The following is a 16,987-nucleotide window of genomic DNA, read 5'->3' as shown; positions in this document are numbered from 1 at the left end:
TATGCCCTTTTTTTATCTATCCATCGAGAGGAAAAAACTATCACGTTCGTTGTGAATAGAAAGCTTGGCTCGTTAAAACGTTGGATCGATGTAGATCCTTTGTAAAAACTCTGATTCGTCTTCTGACACGATAAACTGTATGAATAAGAAAGATGAAGCAAGAAAAACTAATGTCTGAGAAAAGAAATCCAAGAGTGGGTAGAGGAACGCCTCCGCTAGTTACCTTGGCATAATTAATCGTAGAGTCGCAAACTAATCAAGTAGAAGGTAGAAAGAATCTTCAGGAATTAGGTACAAGCTTTGACACGACGAACGATCAATCAAGCCGAACTGAAAAGTAATTCTTTTAAAACGCTTTTAGGAAGAGAGACCACCATACCATACCGTACCATACCATACCGTACCATACCAACCACACCACACCACACCACACCACACCACACCACACCACACCACATCACACCACACCACCTTCGACCATTGTGAAGGATGCTTAGAAAGTTCGTTAAAGCAAAGTGGAAACCACGTAATGACCGAGTTTCGGCTTACGGTCTAACTTTTCGTTTGTCACGAGAAGGGAGGTCGTAGTTAGGATACTCAACATTACATACAAAGAATTACGAGGAAACGTATTTAACATAACATTATTTTTCTATTCGTCCATTTTTATTTTTCAAATAGTTCCACTTAGACAATAATGAGACTTTTTGAATTTTATTAATTAAACCAAACGTAATTTTCATATATCCATTTTGTTTTATAAACGATAACTAAGAAAAAAAAAGAGTAAAAGAGAAAAAAAAAGAAAGAAAGAAAAAAAAAAGAATATAATTGAAGTATTCAACGAGAACGAAATTATCGTTAGACGCGCTAGACGCGCTCAACTGGCATTGATTTTTCCAATGAAAATTACGAGAACGACGCGTCGTTACGAAACGCTTAGAAACGCTTGATCGCCGAAACGAACGAACGTACCGGCGGTACACCTGTTTATGTAGGTCGCATGAGAGAGCCCTATCACTCGTACATCTGGGTTACGTAGTGGTAAATACAGTGCTCTTTCTCTCTCTCTCTCTCTCTCTCTCTCTCTCTCTCTCTCTCTCTCTCTCTCTCTCTTTCTCTCCCCTTCCTACCTCGCTATGCCAGCACGGAACAATTTTCGATCGCACTTTACACGATACGTTCCAGATAAGACTAATGACCACCGACAAAAGGTAAGAACGAAGGACATTAACGGATCGATCGATTTCTTCTTTTTTACGAGCCACCGATAATTTTCCTATGAATTAAAAAAGAAAAAAAAAGAAAAAAAAGAAAAAGAAAGACAAGTTATTTAAAACTCACCTGAATGACGGAAATAAATCGACGATATATACAATCGTCGTCGTAGGAAATTATTCTTAATGTAGCGTGCGAGTCTTCTTGAACATTGCCGAGCGATGAAAGGGGGCGTTGCGTGGTTCAAAAAGCTAAAGGAGAAACGTCAGGCAAGACCAAGCTCAATGTCAAGGCGATCGGGGTAAACGTCCTGGACAGCACGAGAGCACGAGAGGCACGAGAGCACGACACTCAGCATCAACGCTCTCCGCCACCGAGTCTCTCCATGTATGTTTCTCCTTCGACGTAATTCCGCGAAAGTCGTATGTAGAGACACTTTCCGCGTGGCACAATATTATACACACTCGTATATCGGTTACTACGCGCGCGCGCGTACTACTTCACAAATCCGAGAGAAAGAAAGAGACAAAGAAAAAGAAAGAAAAAAAGAAAGAAAGATAAATAAATAGAAAGAGAGAAAGGGAGAGAGAGAAAGAGAGAGAAAAATTAAAATAATTTTTTTCGTAGAGCACACACGCTTCTCTCGAATAAATTACTGCGACAAACTGCACATTCAAACTCTATGTCTATCTCTCTCTTCTTTCGTAGAAACAAACGACTGTTCAGTTCGGAGAAAAAGAGGGGAAGAGAGAGAGAGAGAGAGAGAGAGAGAGAGAGAGAGAGAGACAGACAGACAGACGAAGGAGGACAGCGAAAAGAAGAGAACGCTAATGAAATTCTATACGAACAAACACGTGGTATCTCGCTGGGCTGACTACGAACGTTACTTCGAACGTTTCTTCGTTCGTTCGATAGCCTCTACCGCTATTCTCGTTGACCTGTCAATGGCACGCGGCTTCTCCACTGTCCTCCACACGTTCCGCTTCACACCGCTACAGGCAGACGCCGCAATATCCGCGCCGCGACTGCCTTTCCCCGTTCGACCGAAGAAGATTAATCCCCCACTCCTTCCACTAGCTAGTACGTACTTCCACGAGCGCCACCAAGTTCCATCAAAAGAACGCGCATGCGTATCATATCCTTGATCTTCCTGCGATATCAAAAGTGCCGGCTATCGAAACTCTTATTTATCGATCGATATTCCTCTTTCTGAAAATGAAAATGCATTTTTGTTTTGTTTTTCTAAATTTTTATGAGCCTTAAACATTAAACCTTAACAAATATATATGTATATATATATATATATATTATGTATATATATATATATATATATATATATATATATATATACATAATATATATGTATCTATTATATTGAATGTTATTTAACTTTTATTAATATATTGTAATAATTTTTATTAATTTGAAATGTAATAAATAATTTATTTTTTTATCATCGAAAATATTTGTTTTTTATTCCATCTGTCTCACGAACAAAAAGAAATTTCCATGTCGAATTATGAACATTTATCTGGGAGCGTAATAGCGACGAAAAAAAAATAAAGCTGTTACGAGTAAGCCGTTACGCGGATTTAAATTCTAATTCGAGATAGGTCTGCTGCGATGCTAAGGGGATCGGGGTTAAATTCGTTGAGCGAGGCGAACTAATGCGTTTCCGTCAGTCGAAGACCCCGAAGGAATTTGTAAATTCGACGGTGGAAGTTTTAATCGTCCATCAGGGAAGAAACGAGGGGCACGAACTTTTCGCATAGTAATTCTTCCTCCATTCGCGCGGAACCTTTCGCCAAGCCATGCTCGCTGACCCGAATTTAACACGAACGACTTCGAACGTGCATAGTCTTTAGTATTTTTTATATTTCCCGAGAGACTTATTGAGAAAGAAAAAAAAAAATTTGTCATTGGAATTACATTGATTCGATTTTTGACTAAAACTGTTTTTACCTGACTCGAATACAAGATAAAATAAATGAAAAATACCTGGATCTATTTATACAGGTACTCTACCCATTATCTTTATGGGAGATATTCGTTATGAATATTTACAGCGTCAGAAACGTTCTCTGTAATAATAAAACTGTCAAACAAATCAAGTAATTTACTATTCATAAAAATCTCAGATAATTGACACCTTTGAAACTAATAATATTTTTAACATCTCGAAGTCCCTGCAATAGTACCTGTTAATAAGTGAATTATGAATATACTTTTCATTTACATATTTTCGATATCCGAATATGGAATCATATGAAGAGTCGGTTAGGATTCTAATAATATTATATATATATATATATATATATCGATATATTCATTAAAAAAAAAAAAAAAAAAAAAAAAAAAAAAAAAAAAAAAAAAAAAAAAAAAAACAAGAAACGTAATATAAAGTCAGAGTAATAAGGTTAAATATTCGTAGAAACGATTATCGAATTTGTTTCGAATTATCTCACACTCTTGTCTGTCTCTTTATTTCGTAAATATACATAAAAAGAAGTAAGAGCTTATTGGCTTATCTAGCATCTAGGAGGGCTAAAGTCCTTCTGTTGTCACCAAGCTTTTCAGCGGAAAATATAAGGTCAAAATCGTAACTGTGCCGTACGCTTCCTAGTTTTCGTTTATCGATTTGTCTTACGATAAATCATCGGGTAGCATCGTTGACCTAAAAATCTCTGCACGTATGAATCTTTCGCTCTACTTTCTCTATCAATTTCCGAAAGAAGGAAGGAACGAGTAAGGCACGATTTTTCATTTTATCGAAATCGAGGGAATAAATGTTAGAAAAGAAACGAATGGGTGTAATAAATAAACAAAAAAGAAATATAGATATCCGTACTAATATTTCAATCACAGCAGTGATACGACATTTACGTCATACCACCTTTAAGGTCGTTAAAAATGTATCGGAAAAATAACGGATTCGTATAACATCGAGCATTGGCCTCTCGTCAATGAGAAATGTGGTTACGAATTATCTACACAATGCTTCTGTTCTAATCTATACGCGAAGAGTATGCACGTGTATGCACGTGTATGCGCACCTAGGGAAATCAGAGGACTCTCCGCATTGCTAGCATGATAAATGTCAAGCCAAAAGCAATGTCTACGGATAACTGTGTCACTGTGAAAAAGAATCTAAATCAAGCTACTGCATAAGAGAAGATAATGTACGTTCGACGTTATAAAATGACGGTAATAACGCTAATTCTCACTTACTCCGAGACTTTATAATTAATATTATTCATACTAATTGTTCTCCTTTCCTATATAAATTATAAAGGTTACATCGAAAAGAAGAGTATTACAATTTGATTAAATGGTCTTGTTAGAAATCGATTGAGAACAAAAAAATATTATGAGTGTCATAGTTAAAGTTGTTCGATATTAAAGTATCATAAATATCGATTTATAAAACATAAACAAATTTTATGTAATTCAATTTACTTAATTATAACTTTAAACTACTTCAAGTACTTCATTCTATTATATGTGCTCATCATTTAATAAAGTAACTAGTCATAAATTTGAATTTCTCCTCTTAAATAAATTTAAATAGTTGCCCCTATATTAAATTCATATACTTAAACAAATAAATATGCAATACATTCGTAATTTTTATAAAGAAACAGCTTAAAAAATATTTGATTATTGGAAAATTATATTTCCAACATTTTAATTAAATCACCATTTAAATATCGAACGCACGCCTTGAATCCCCAGAATAATATATACATACAACCTAATAAATAAATAACGTGTATTAAATTTAAACGTGTGATATAAAAAGCGTCAAAATAAACATCCATAATATTCCTAAAATTATAAACTTATACAATACATCTCGATAAACATATATTTTTTTCCTGTCATCATTTCTTTTTTATATTTTGAATAACGACAAATAAAATAAAATAAAAATTAATGAAAATGAAGTGGTATCCAGAAAATTTCTACAAAATTCACAATTGAGCGAAAAAGCAAATGATCAAAAAATTGACTCTATAGTTCTGAATTGCGTCTGAAACGCATCTGAATTGTGTTTTGGTGTAAACACTTGTGAAAACACTAATTAAGTATTCTAATAAGATATAAATATGTTCATTCTTCTCTAGAACAAAAAATTTAAAAATTGGTACAAAACAAAAGCGCAGGCCAGCGAAAGCTAAAAGACTATTGATCGAATTTTTTGTTTACCCCTTAAAAAGAAATAAAATTGATTCAATTTTCTGTTGTAAATAACAAACTATAACGGATAAAAAAAAAGTTTCGCAACCAAAACTTCTTTTTTAATTAGCACCATCATGTAACGGTTAAAGATTTATCGATTGTTTACATAATTTAGGTAAAAGAATTATAAACTATAAAAAATATTAATAATTTCTTTTTACATGGAAATATAAATGATGAAAAGTTAAAATATATTAATTTAACATTTACAACGAATGGGCTACATAAATTTACATTTTTCCATTTGGACTTTTTTAAAACGAGCCACTTAGATTTATGGTTTTACTTGAATTAATAATGATTAATAAAATGATAATTAATGATCAATAAAAATAAAAAATTAATGCAACTTAATAAAAATTAAAAAAGAAAAAAAAACAAAAAACGTAAATTTACGTGACCCGTTGGTGAAGTGTTAAGAGAAACATTCTTTTTTATCTTTTTTTTTTCTTTTCTTATAAAATAACAATAATTACCAATCATGAAATATTTCTAAATAAATCTCTACGATAATAATATATTCTCTCTTACATTGCTCCATTTTGCAAACGAGAAGTGATCGCAGTTTAATTTCTCTCCAAAATATATATCACTTTAGATTCTACAACGATAACGATAGATATATTATAGCATCATTTAAGAAATACTTTTTAATATTTAATAAAGAAAATTTAACAAAAGTTTAAACATATGACAAGAAATCTTTCGTACTTTTACTCCAAAAGACAAGCATGTATACTTTAAAAACCAATACTTAGTTTACTCCGAAAAAATCTATTTAGAAATTTACATTTCCTTCGGCCTATCACTTCCATATCTTGAGACGTAATATTTTCTTTGTAAAGCTTCTCTATATTTCCCGTTATGACTTTGTCTCCTTTTCTCCACCTCTTCTTCTTTCCCATTCTATTCCCATTCTCCCACTCTATTCACTATTACCTGCTACTCACTTCCCATTCGCTACCTCTTCTATCCCCTCCAAAATCACCCTCTTTCTCCACTTCCCGCCCACTATTTACCTGCTGTTTTATGTCACACCTTCTTATTCTTTCTGTCTTTCTCTCTCTCTCTCTCTCTCTCTCTCTCTCTCTCTCATACTTGTAATTAAACAGTTTGGTAATGAAAAATATAGGAAAAATGATCGTCCAAAGACGCTTTGTTTGGCAAAAATCGAAGAAAAGAAAAGAGATACCAATGGAAATGATTCGTAGAAAAGAGGTTTGATCGGACGATTGAAAAAAAAAAATAAATGATGTATTGTATTCGTACCTTTTATCGCAAAATTTGTTTGAAAAGAACTTTTGAGGAAGCCGATAAACGTATTTGAATAGATGCGATGAAAAGAAATATCTCTCAATTGGATGCCGGCTAGGACAAACCAAACCGGGTGGACATTGCACCAATACTTTTTTCTTGTAAATAACTATCTGGTATGGTGTGATACTATTGGTCGAAGAATTTATATATCTTAAGAGTGGGGATGATGAGTCCCTAAATATGAATAGTAAGTACCCTTTATATATAGTTTCTTAGGCCACCTAGTTCAGTTAAATAATAGTTCTTGAACTCTCTTGAAAACATAACATCAGTTGCTTAAACATATTTTTCTAATTTCTTTTCTATAGAGTTTCATCGAATAAAGTGAAGATTATATTTAAGTCATTTAAATTTTGGAGTGGCTCCGTTTCTTAAGTTCTATTTCATTTATATTATTTAACAAAATAATTAACGGAAAAAAATTTAATTAACGGAAATAAACGATATTGTGCCTTCTATTTTCTTCTTTTTTTTGGAGTGAACTATTGTATTATTTTCAACTTTGTAATAATCATTAAAAGAATAAAAATGGAGCGATGCAGTGAAAGTGGAAAAATGGAGCGATCCAGTAAAATTGAAAAAATGGAGCAATTTAGTGAAAGTGATAAAAAATCAAGCCAGTAAGTAGTAAATAGTTTTAAAATCCTCTATTTGGAGATCTTTGTTTTTAGATCTTTCAGTTCTACAAATAAATTAATTTAATACTTTTATTATCAAATTGTCCTGATTTTTTATCTTCTTCGAACGAATTTAAATGCAATCATTGAATTGAAATAGACGTGATTAGATCTCTATAATTTTTATCGAACATCCTTTTTTTACGATAATTAACGTGACATAATTTATACGTAATGTTGTATTACAGAACACGAAGATTAAAAAGGATTTTTCTTTTGTAAATTAGCGAAAACAAAAATTATTCCGTTTATTACTCCATTCTCGCTATAAAAGTTCATCTTCTTTTTAAAAGATTATTAAAGATTCGATTCTAAATGTTGTCAATATTGTATCTCTTATTTATTAATTATATTTCTCAAAGAAATTCACGAAAATTTTTTTATTTTATAGATATACCACTAAAGATCTATCGCAAGTTGGAACATCCAAAGATAAAAAATGTAAGATATCTAAATATACTTGCTCATTTTGTAAATATACGAGTAACAGAAAATTCAATATTATCCGTCATGAAAAACGAATTCATGAAACGATGAAGAAAGTTCGTATTTGTTGCGGTAAGTTAACAATTAATTTTCAAATTGAAGAGAAACTTTTATTGAAGATGTTTTTTTTCTTTCGGTTAATATTGAATACAATGACAACGATAGGCACTGAGTTTCGTTATACTTTTATCCCTTTTTTCGGAGTACTTCGTTTGAAGATAAGTTAGACAATGGACCCATGTTCGCCAACAAAGAAAGTCTTTTGATAACGCTTGTCTCGTTTTCGTTGCTTTTTTTCTTTTTCCCAAGAGTTTCACACGTTTCTGGTTTTACAAATTAGATGAGAACATTAGAGTTCTCGTCTTTCTCACTCGCTCTCTCCCTCTCTCTCTTTCTCTCTCTTCTTTTATTTCTTTCTTCTCTTTCACTGCTCGTTTACGCGGGTAAACGAGAACGGATCAAATTGTCACTAGCGTCGTTAAATTTGAATTAAAAAGAAAATATTCTATAAGTTTAATTTTCCGCGATTTTATAGTAAAATTGTAATTGTTAATCTCAACGATAAACTTCGGACAATTTGGATATTAAGTACTACTTTGAAAGATAAAGAGTTTCATAATTAGGTCGTGTTTCATCGCATCGTTTATAAAGCACATGGGATTTATTTTATATTTATGAACCTTTTGTTTCTTAATTATTGAAAATGGAACTAAATTTATAAATAATTTTACGAAATTGAAAATGTTTATAAAAAATATGTCGTTTACTTGTAGGTAATAAATATAACACTAAAGGCGAATATTATCTGCATTGTGAATGTGTACACCCACATACAAGATTGAAAGCAACAATTTCACGAGAAATTTATCAAATTGTGGGTTGTACATCAAATCACAATGTAGATAAAGAATTAACTAATGAGGAGAAAGAAAATAAAAGAAGAAGTGAAAGATTACAACAAAAAGATATCTGCACACATACGCTACCGCATAGTTCATGTACTCCAAAACGTAACAATCACATAACGAAAGGTGCACATAAATATATATTAATGTTTTTAATATCAATCACCAAAAAAGTTAATTTTAAATAAAAATAAAAATGAAAATATTTTTATAGGTATCCACCTTCAGGAAAAGGGATCTTCAGATTCAAAATATCACAGTCTGGAAATCAATTTCTCTTCCATTGATGATCTAAATACTTTCACAGAACTGCAAAAAATATATTTACAAGACATCGACTTCGATAGTTTTCCAGAACTATCATAGATTTACCTTCACAATTTTTCGTTTGTCGATTTAATAGAAAAATTTGAATATTTAAAAGCAACTAATAAGAAATTTTTAGTATCTAAGTGTACAAAAAAAGAAAAATTAATAGTAATATATATATATATATATATATATATATATATATATATATATATATTGTTATATAAATATATGTACATTTATTTGTAAATTTATTATACATTACATAATGTACATATTATATATATATATATATATATATATATATATATATATATATAATGTACATAAAAGTATTACAATGTGCATAAAAGTATATGTATATTGCAGTATAATATAAAACGCTTTGTTTAAAAATAAATCTGTATATATCTAAATGTACATATTATATATATTATTTTGATTTCAGTACAAATCATCCGACGATCTAACTTTTTTCACGAGTCGTATATAAATATAAACGAAAATAAATATTATTTTTTAACATAATATACCGAGATGTGAGTGTGTATATATATAGTCTTTATGTAGTTTATATATGTTTATAATACGTAAATAATTTAATAAATATTTAATATGTAAGTTTTTTATATTTAAATATATATTTTTGAATACAATATGACCTGTGCATTTATTTATTATAATATAAATTGTATATATATATATATATAAAGCAAAAAGTTAAGAAAAAATTAATACACTATGAATTTAATTCATTCCATTCTCTGTTCAAACGATCCTTCTAAAACGCATTATCTGATACTTTTGTTGAATTATAATTTGAAAAAAAAATCAGAAATTACCTTCATAAAAAAGAACACTTCAAAAGTAAGATCGTATAGTCAAAAATTTTATTAAATTCTGAAACTTTGTTAGTATTTAAAAAATTTTCCTCTTAAGTAACATGCTAGTTTTTATTACTGCCCAGTTTTAGTCCAAAGGAATGAAAACGCTCCCGAAATTTGTGATTTTTTTCTCCAAAATTATTACAGATATTGAAAGATTTTATTAGGAAAAATTGTACGTCTCTATCATAAAAAAACATTTGTAAACAATTGTAAAAAGTTTAAACATAAAAAAGTTTAAAAATTTTTAAAAACTTCGTTTTTTATATAAATAGAAAATGTTGTATTCCTTAAAGCGTGTTCTTTAAAACTTTATTTTAATATTTTTTTAACGTTTAATAAGAAAAATCTTTTTCGTAGATTATAACATTTTTCGTTTTTATTTGATTACTTTCAAATAGTAATATAATATATTGACAGACTTTTAATAAAAATATTGTTTTTTCTTTTTATCTAGTTTATCATTTTTTTTAAATAAAATATTTAGTATGTTTAAATAATTCGAGAAACTCGGGATCTTTTCTTTGTCAATATTTTCCAATGTATATGGCGATATTATTAATGATCTTGCAGATAATAAAATAAAAAACAGTTTCTCCATTTTATACGTTCTTACATTTTTGATTTGTACAATTAAATACATCTAAAAAAGTTTGATAAGAAATATTTTATTTGCCGATAAATCGAAAACAGTTTCTACGTTTCTAGATTGCATACAACATGATTTCGAAATTTTCAAACAGCGTTCCGCTTAAGGGATATAAGCTTCGATAAAATTCACGAACCACGCGGGAATTCGAATTCGCCCGCTAATTATTTGGTTGTTGGGTATCCAACGAACCATAACTACTCATTCTCCGGTTCGTTAGCATTTGTCCCATCGACGCTTCCTCGCCCTCTCTGTCTCTCTTGCTCTACTCTTACCCCCTACCACTCATTCCATTCACCCTTTCGCAAGAGGGACAAGATAATTACTGGTTCGATCGTAATGCTTGTGACATGTCGCACGTTGTACGTGTATCAAGCCACGTTTGTTACGTACACGTAATTGTCTAATATGCACATGAAATAGTTAATTTAGTGAGAACATTAACTGTTAAGTTAATATTTGTATTCAATCATTTCTGACATCGTGGTTCGTTCTAACATGAACATTGTTTATTAAAAAAAAAAAAAAAAAACCAACAAAAAGAAAAAAGAAAAAATAAAAAACCATTAAGAAAAGAAAAGAAAAAAAAGAAAAAGTATAACATTCGCGTATTCCATTAGCAATGTTAAAGAAGAAAGAGAGAAAAAATTGCAGTAGAAATTTCATACCTATGAAATATAAAATAATATTTTTCCAATAATCCATTGGTATCGATTGGAACTTTCAAAAAATGAAAACGAATGTCTCTCGTATATGATATAACAACGTATTGCATATAAAAAGCTCTTCATCGTCAAAACTATAGCATTTTCGTATTGTCATACATCTGAGAATTTCTGATAGAGAAATATACGCAGGTGAAAATGTCGAAATGTTCAAATAAGTTTAAATAAATATTTTATATTCTTTCTTTCTTATTCTTTGGGAAAATCGTTTCCTTGTAGGACAACTGAGAGTTCTCCTGGATCTTTCTTAACCGAGTTTTTTGCGGTTTCCTTGAAGACATAGAGAGAAGCACTAACGGGAGTATGATACCGCAAACTCTGATAGGTTCCATCGTTTGCTAGTGCTGCGAGAACCTATAGACTTAAACGAGCACTACTTAACTTCTCCCAACCCTCTTATACCCTCTGTTCCGTTTACCAATTGCACTGAAACATTAGATATAACATTTCTCCAACTTTAACGTCGGCATGTCAAGTATTTTACTTTTCTCTAGTCATATGCTATTTATGACAAAAAATATTCTTTTTATTTTATAAAATAAAATAATTAAAAATACAATATTATTATTATTATTATTTACTGCAGACGAATAATCAGAGAGGTATGAAAGATCGTATAAGAATATATATGAGTCTTCGAACTCTTCGTTAGAGAAATATAAATATTGTTTGCTCAAAACTTTCTCCCGACAGTGACCAATAATTTATTTTCTCTCTTTTCGTGAACTTCGTATTAAATTAAAAATTTTATAACAGCGAGGAATAAGTAAGAAAGATGCAAGAAATAATGAACAAATGCAGGTATATCGAATATATTGTTCAGTAATACACAACTTTGAGTTAATTTCATTTTAATCCCGTATTATTTTTCTTAAGCTTTAAACAGAAATGTTAAATATTTTCAAATTAAAAATTCCTATCTTACAATATAATAATTTATGGATTTATTCTTATATCTGGAATAAATCCAACACCTGAGAGTAATCGAAACTAGGTATAATAAAATATTGTACTACAAAAATTTTATTATAATAATAAATAAGATTCATAAACATGTATATTCTTTTTTCATACTTTTTATATTTGTCTAACCTTTATTAAGCGTTTGTCCTTTCTTTTCCCTTTCTCTCTCTCTCTCTCTTTCTCTCTTACTCTCGATTTATGAATATAATCGCTAAAAGATATCAAAAGCCGTTGGCAGAGTTACCAACCTCACTGTATTATCTTCATCGTTCATCTTAAAATCCAACTATATAAATCTCGACGCGTATCCTGAGCGTTCTGTCACGCGGGAAAAATTCCGTTCTCCATTGCAGAACAGGCTAAAGAACTCAAACGATAAATCGCATGGCTTGAAAGGGACCATTCCTTCCTGTAACCCTTACTACGTTCGAACATAGGCTAGTTGTTTCGCATACATACCAGTCGACGGAACAACAACTTTAGCTTATGCCACTCCATTATGTTTCATGAATATGTTGTTAGAACAATAGCAAATTTACTAAAACCATTAGATAAAAAAATAGATAATAACGAAAGTTCAATAACTGAGATACCTCTACATATACAGTGTGGCCCAATAATTATTACCACTACATATATATATCTCCGTTATTTTTGGTTGTATGGAAAAAATGTTCAAGAGGAAGTTATATTATTTCAAGGATCACATCTAACGGTGGAAACTCTTTAGGTTATCTTATTACAAGATTTAAAGATTAGTATTTTCTTTTTTTTTTCTTTTTTTTTTTTGAATGTAACCCCACAATCTACGTGCATTAGGGTGATTTTCATTTATCGACTTTCTATTTTTCTTAGTTTTACACCCTATATTATGATATTCAGTGAAGAAATAATAAGTAGAAAATTTTAGTATAGATTAAATCGAAAACCATACAGCATTAGTTAAAGTTTTAAAATTTTAATAATCTCACGTCGAATGAACGAGAAAATTGCCTTCAAAGTTTCATTACAATATTTGTGTTGGAAAAGCCGTATTTATGCGATTCAAAGATTTCCTGCACTGTGGAATATAGTCTCCAAAGTACGTTCAGTTTCTTCAGTAACAGTCGTAGAACATCTTTTTTTTTTCTTTTTCTCGTCAAGCCTGTTTTGTACTTCTGAGATCCTTTTTATCCGCGCCTGCCAAGCGAATACGGTTTTGCTGCCTAAACACTTCAAAAACACGCGATCCCATTTGCAATCTTAATCCGTTCATTATGTCCAACAAATGAATCTAGATATCATTAAGCATTACAACTATAATATATGTAGTAATCTCTACGATTTCAACACCACTGAAAAATTCTTTTGTAAATATTTTTCATGTGACCGAATAAAAATCTAACCCGTGTAAATTTGTACATTTTGTACAGTTGAAAACATTTCGCATAAGCCAACATAGTGCTTGTACTAGTTACTGTATTTCATTTCTGATCGTTGAATTATTTCACGCGTGGGATCGATTTCTATTTTGTTAACGCTTTCTTGATGATTTTCCATCCATTCTAAATATTTCAGTGTACCATTACAAGATTTCCATATCTTGAATGCACCATAATACGAGAACTTAATATTGGCATCAAACAATTTTCCTGTAAAGTTTTCGATGACAGTAACAATATTGTGAAAAGTTTTTTCCATCGATCAAATGATTTTATCCTAAAATTATGATGCTATCTGCGTCATCAGTCAATTCGACACCATTTTCATCGTTGATAGTTGAACTATTCCTAAAGTTATTTAGTAAATAGATTTCACTATTCTGTTATATGGCTTATGAGTAAGAAAACGTGAAGGTTCCATTAAACTGCAAAACCTTATAATTCTTGTGAAACCAACACCAGACATTTTCAGTGAAAATATTATGCGCTTATTTAGGTCGTAACTATGGTGACTTATTTTCGGTCACGAATCTATATAAACGGGATTCACACTTTTGACACTTCAATTTAATTTGAAAGGCTAATCCCGCATGTCCGATTATATTCAATTCCATATCTTCTCTACAAAACTTTCTATCGAACGTACTCGCTTAGTACACCAAAAACAATTATAAAATTTATAATTTCAATACATGTGCTTGTATTCGTATCTGAACTCAATTTTCGCTTCATACACATACAATATAATTTAATGAGTTTTAAACTAAATCTACGTCGTAAGACAGCAAGTACTAATAGCTCTGTCAGAATAGTTCCACGGTGTTAGTCGGTCATTAGAAATGTGCTTAATCCCTAATAAATAATATAATAATAATGGCTATAAGACAATTACAATAGTCGGAACATTGTAATTATTAACATACATAATCTTGCTGACATATAATACCAGTAACAAAATAATAACGTTTATTTATAATTGTTAATAATTATAATTGTTAAAAATAACACTTGTTATTTATAAAAAGAGAACGCGGATAATGAATAATATATATTTTTTTGCAAATAATTGTATTTCTCGGAAAATTCTTTATACCTGTTAGAATAATTATTACAATGGAAAACCCTCGTAATGAGGATCTTGAAATAGGATAACAATAGATGTCACTACAAAATGACACTATTATAGTTACATTATTATATATATATATATAACTATACTAATACAATATGTTGTACAGTATATCATAAAATAAGTCCTTTTTACCTGCTTAAAATAAGCCGTTCCGAAAAATATTTTAACACATTTTAAAAATAAAAGTGAAAGTTCCCATATAATACTTCATTGACATTTTATGTTTTTAGAAAGTTTCTCATGTAGTAGATAATAATAAGACGACCGAATAGCGAAATAACAATGTTGTTGATAAAAGAACGCTTATATTTGGTCTGTAAAGACCTGGAAGAATCGTTAACTTCGAACGCAATGGTGTATTCTCTGACGATTATTTTACGTGTCAAAGTTAACAAGGAGAAACGATTTCCGACGGATTCTTACGGCCACGAATACGTAGTCTTTAGGTGCAATTTCCAGGCGATCGCTTCCACAGCCGCAGCACTTTATCTCCGTCTAACGAAGCTGCGGTCCGAGATTGCGGCACGTGAAACATCAGGAACTCGTTAGTGCGTGAAGCATCCAGGTATTTTCGAAACTAACTCCATTTACTAGCCGTACATCTACGATCTGTTCGGTACTCGTAACAACGAACGGAAATCCACTGCGCGTAAATCGAGCGAGCACGGTGAACTTCACCAACATATATGCATAAATATGTAGATAACTATTATACATACTAGTGACTTCTTAAAGCATTGAAGAAATAATATTTAATAACGCTCGTATAGATCGATTTTATAGATTGATTAAAATAACTCTTAAATTTGTATTATATATGAAGAAAATATAATAGAATCTAAACGAATAATAAAAATAAAAGCTTTTTTCTCATAATCATAACGATAGTAAAAAGATACAAAGTAAATAATCCATAAATTTCTTATTTAGATTTTTATATTTCTCATAAAAAAAAAGAATTCATGTATATATATATATATATATATATATATTTTGTAAGTCTGATTATCTTATAAATCTTGTAAAAATCAAAATCAAATAATTCTAAAGCAAATTATAATGCAGTATTATAAATCATTTTATTATATATTTATATGAAACTTTTAAAAATGTTATTTAACTAAATTTTCTTGTTCGAAATTTATGACAACGTTTTAAATTAGCTTATTCAGTTTTCAGTAACATCTATGGTGTGTAATAAACTATTATTATCCCCGAGTTTCTTGTTTTGTCAGGTATCTTCCAGTTAGATCACTTTTCTTCCAAGATAATAAATCAAGAGCTTTCCTTGTTTCCTCTCATCCTACTTCTTCTTCTCCTGTCCAAGTATTGTACTACTTCAATATAAAAAAAAAATTGCGGTTGTATAAGAAAATACAGTTGGTTTCGAGGAAGAAAATAGGTATGTATAGTGTTCATATATTGAAAGTTAAAAATAATTTCTGGAAATTTAAAAAAACTCATTTGTCTTTGATTAAAAAATAAAAAAAATATCAATAAGTAAATGGATACGCCCTTATGGCTTGATATTCATAAATTTAAAATAACGATAGAATAGAAATAGTCAGATAGATAGAAAGAGAGAGAGAGAGAGAGAGAGAGAGAGAGAGAAAGAGAGAGAGAGAGAGAGAGAGAGAGAAAGAGAGAGAGAGAGGGAGAGAGAGTCAGAAATATAGAACAATATTATTGAAATAATTTCGAAATCATAATCATTAATCATACATCGGTAGATGCTTGTCCTTTTGTGTCAAAGGTACGGATCGCATAAATTAGTACCTTGAAAGCGTCTTCAAGAAGAGAACGCTAATTAAAGCAATCTTTAAGGAGCATTACCTACGTAGTATTAAGAGTATACAGTATGCTCGTCAGCATGCGTAATTAATATCGCCCAGCATCTCGTTACCATGCACAAAGATCCATGATACTAAGATAGCGAGAGTAAAATGAGATCATCATAAGGAGAATATCCAGTCGAGATATAAAACCTACTTCTCAAGATTATATTCCAAGTCGTTCATTAAATTTTTCGTTTAAAGAAGAAAACCTTAGAGATAGAATACTT

General features: G+C 30.4%; 1 protein-coding gene across 7 annotated transcripts in view; it reads right to left on the bottom strand.

Annotated features, from left to right (window-relative positions):
* The window catches only part of LOC124426743 (putative polypeptide N-acetylgalactosaminyltransferase 9), a 174,126-nt gene extending 171,878 nt beyond the window's left edge, over nt 1–2,248 (bottom strand). For 3 of the 7 annotated variants that reach the window (XM_046968804.1, XM_046968815.1, XM_046968809.1), the window contains exon 1: nt 1,345–2,248. The gene's annotated coding sequence lies outside the window, so the exon portion shown is untranslated. The remainder of the gene's footprint in view (nt 1–1,344) is intronic. The other 4 variants (XM_046968807.1, XM_046968811.1, XM_046968810.1 and 1 more) reach the window with 4 other exon arrangements.
* Between the last annotated feature and the right edge of the window lie 14,739 nt (nt 2,249–16,987).

Source organism: Vespa crabro, chromosome 9 (genome assembly GCF_910589235.1).
Source record: "Vespa crabro chromosome 9, iyVesCrab1.2, whole genome shotgun sequence".
Classification (NCBI taxonomy): domain Eukaryota; kingdom Metazoa; phylum Arthropoda; class Insecta; order Hymenoptera; family Vespidae; genus Vespa; species Vespa crabro.
Note: the sequence above shows the minus strand (reverse complement) of the source record. Positions and strands in the feature narration are given on the sequence as shown.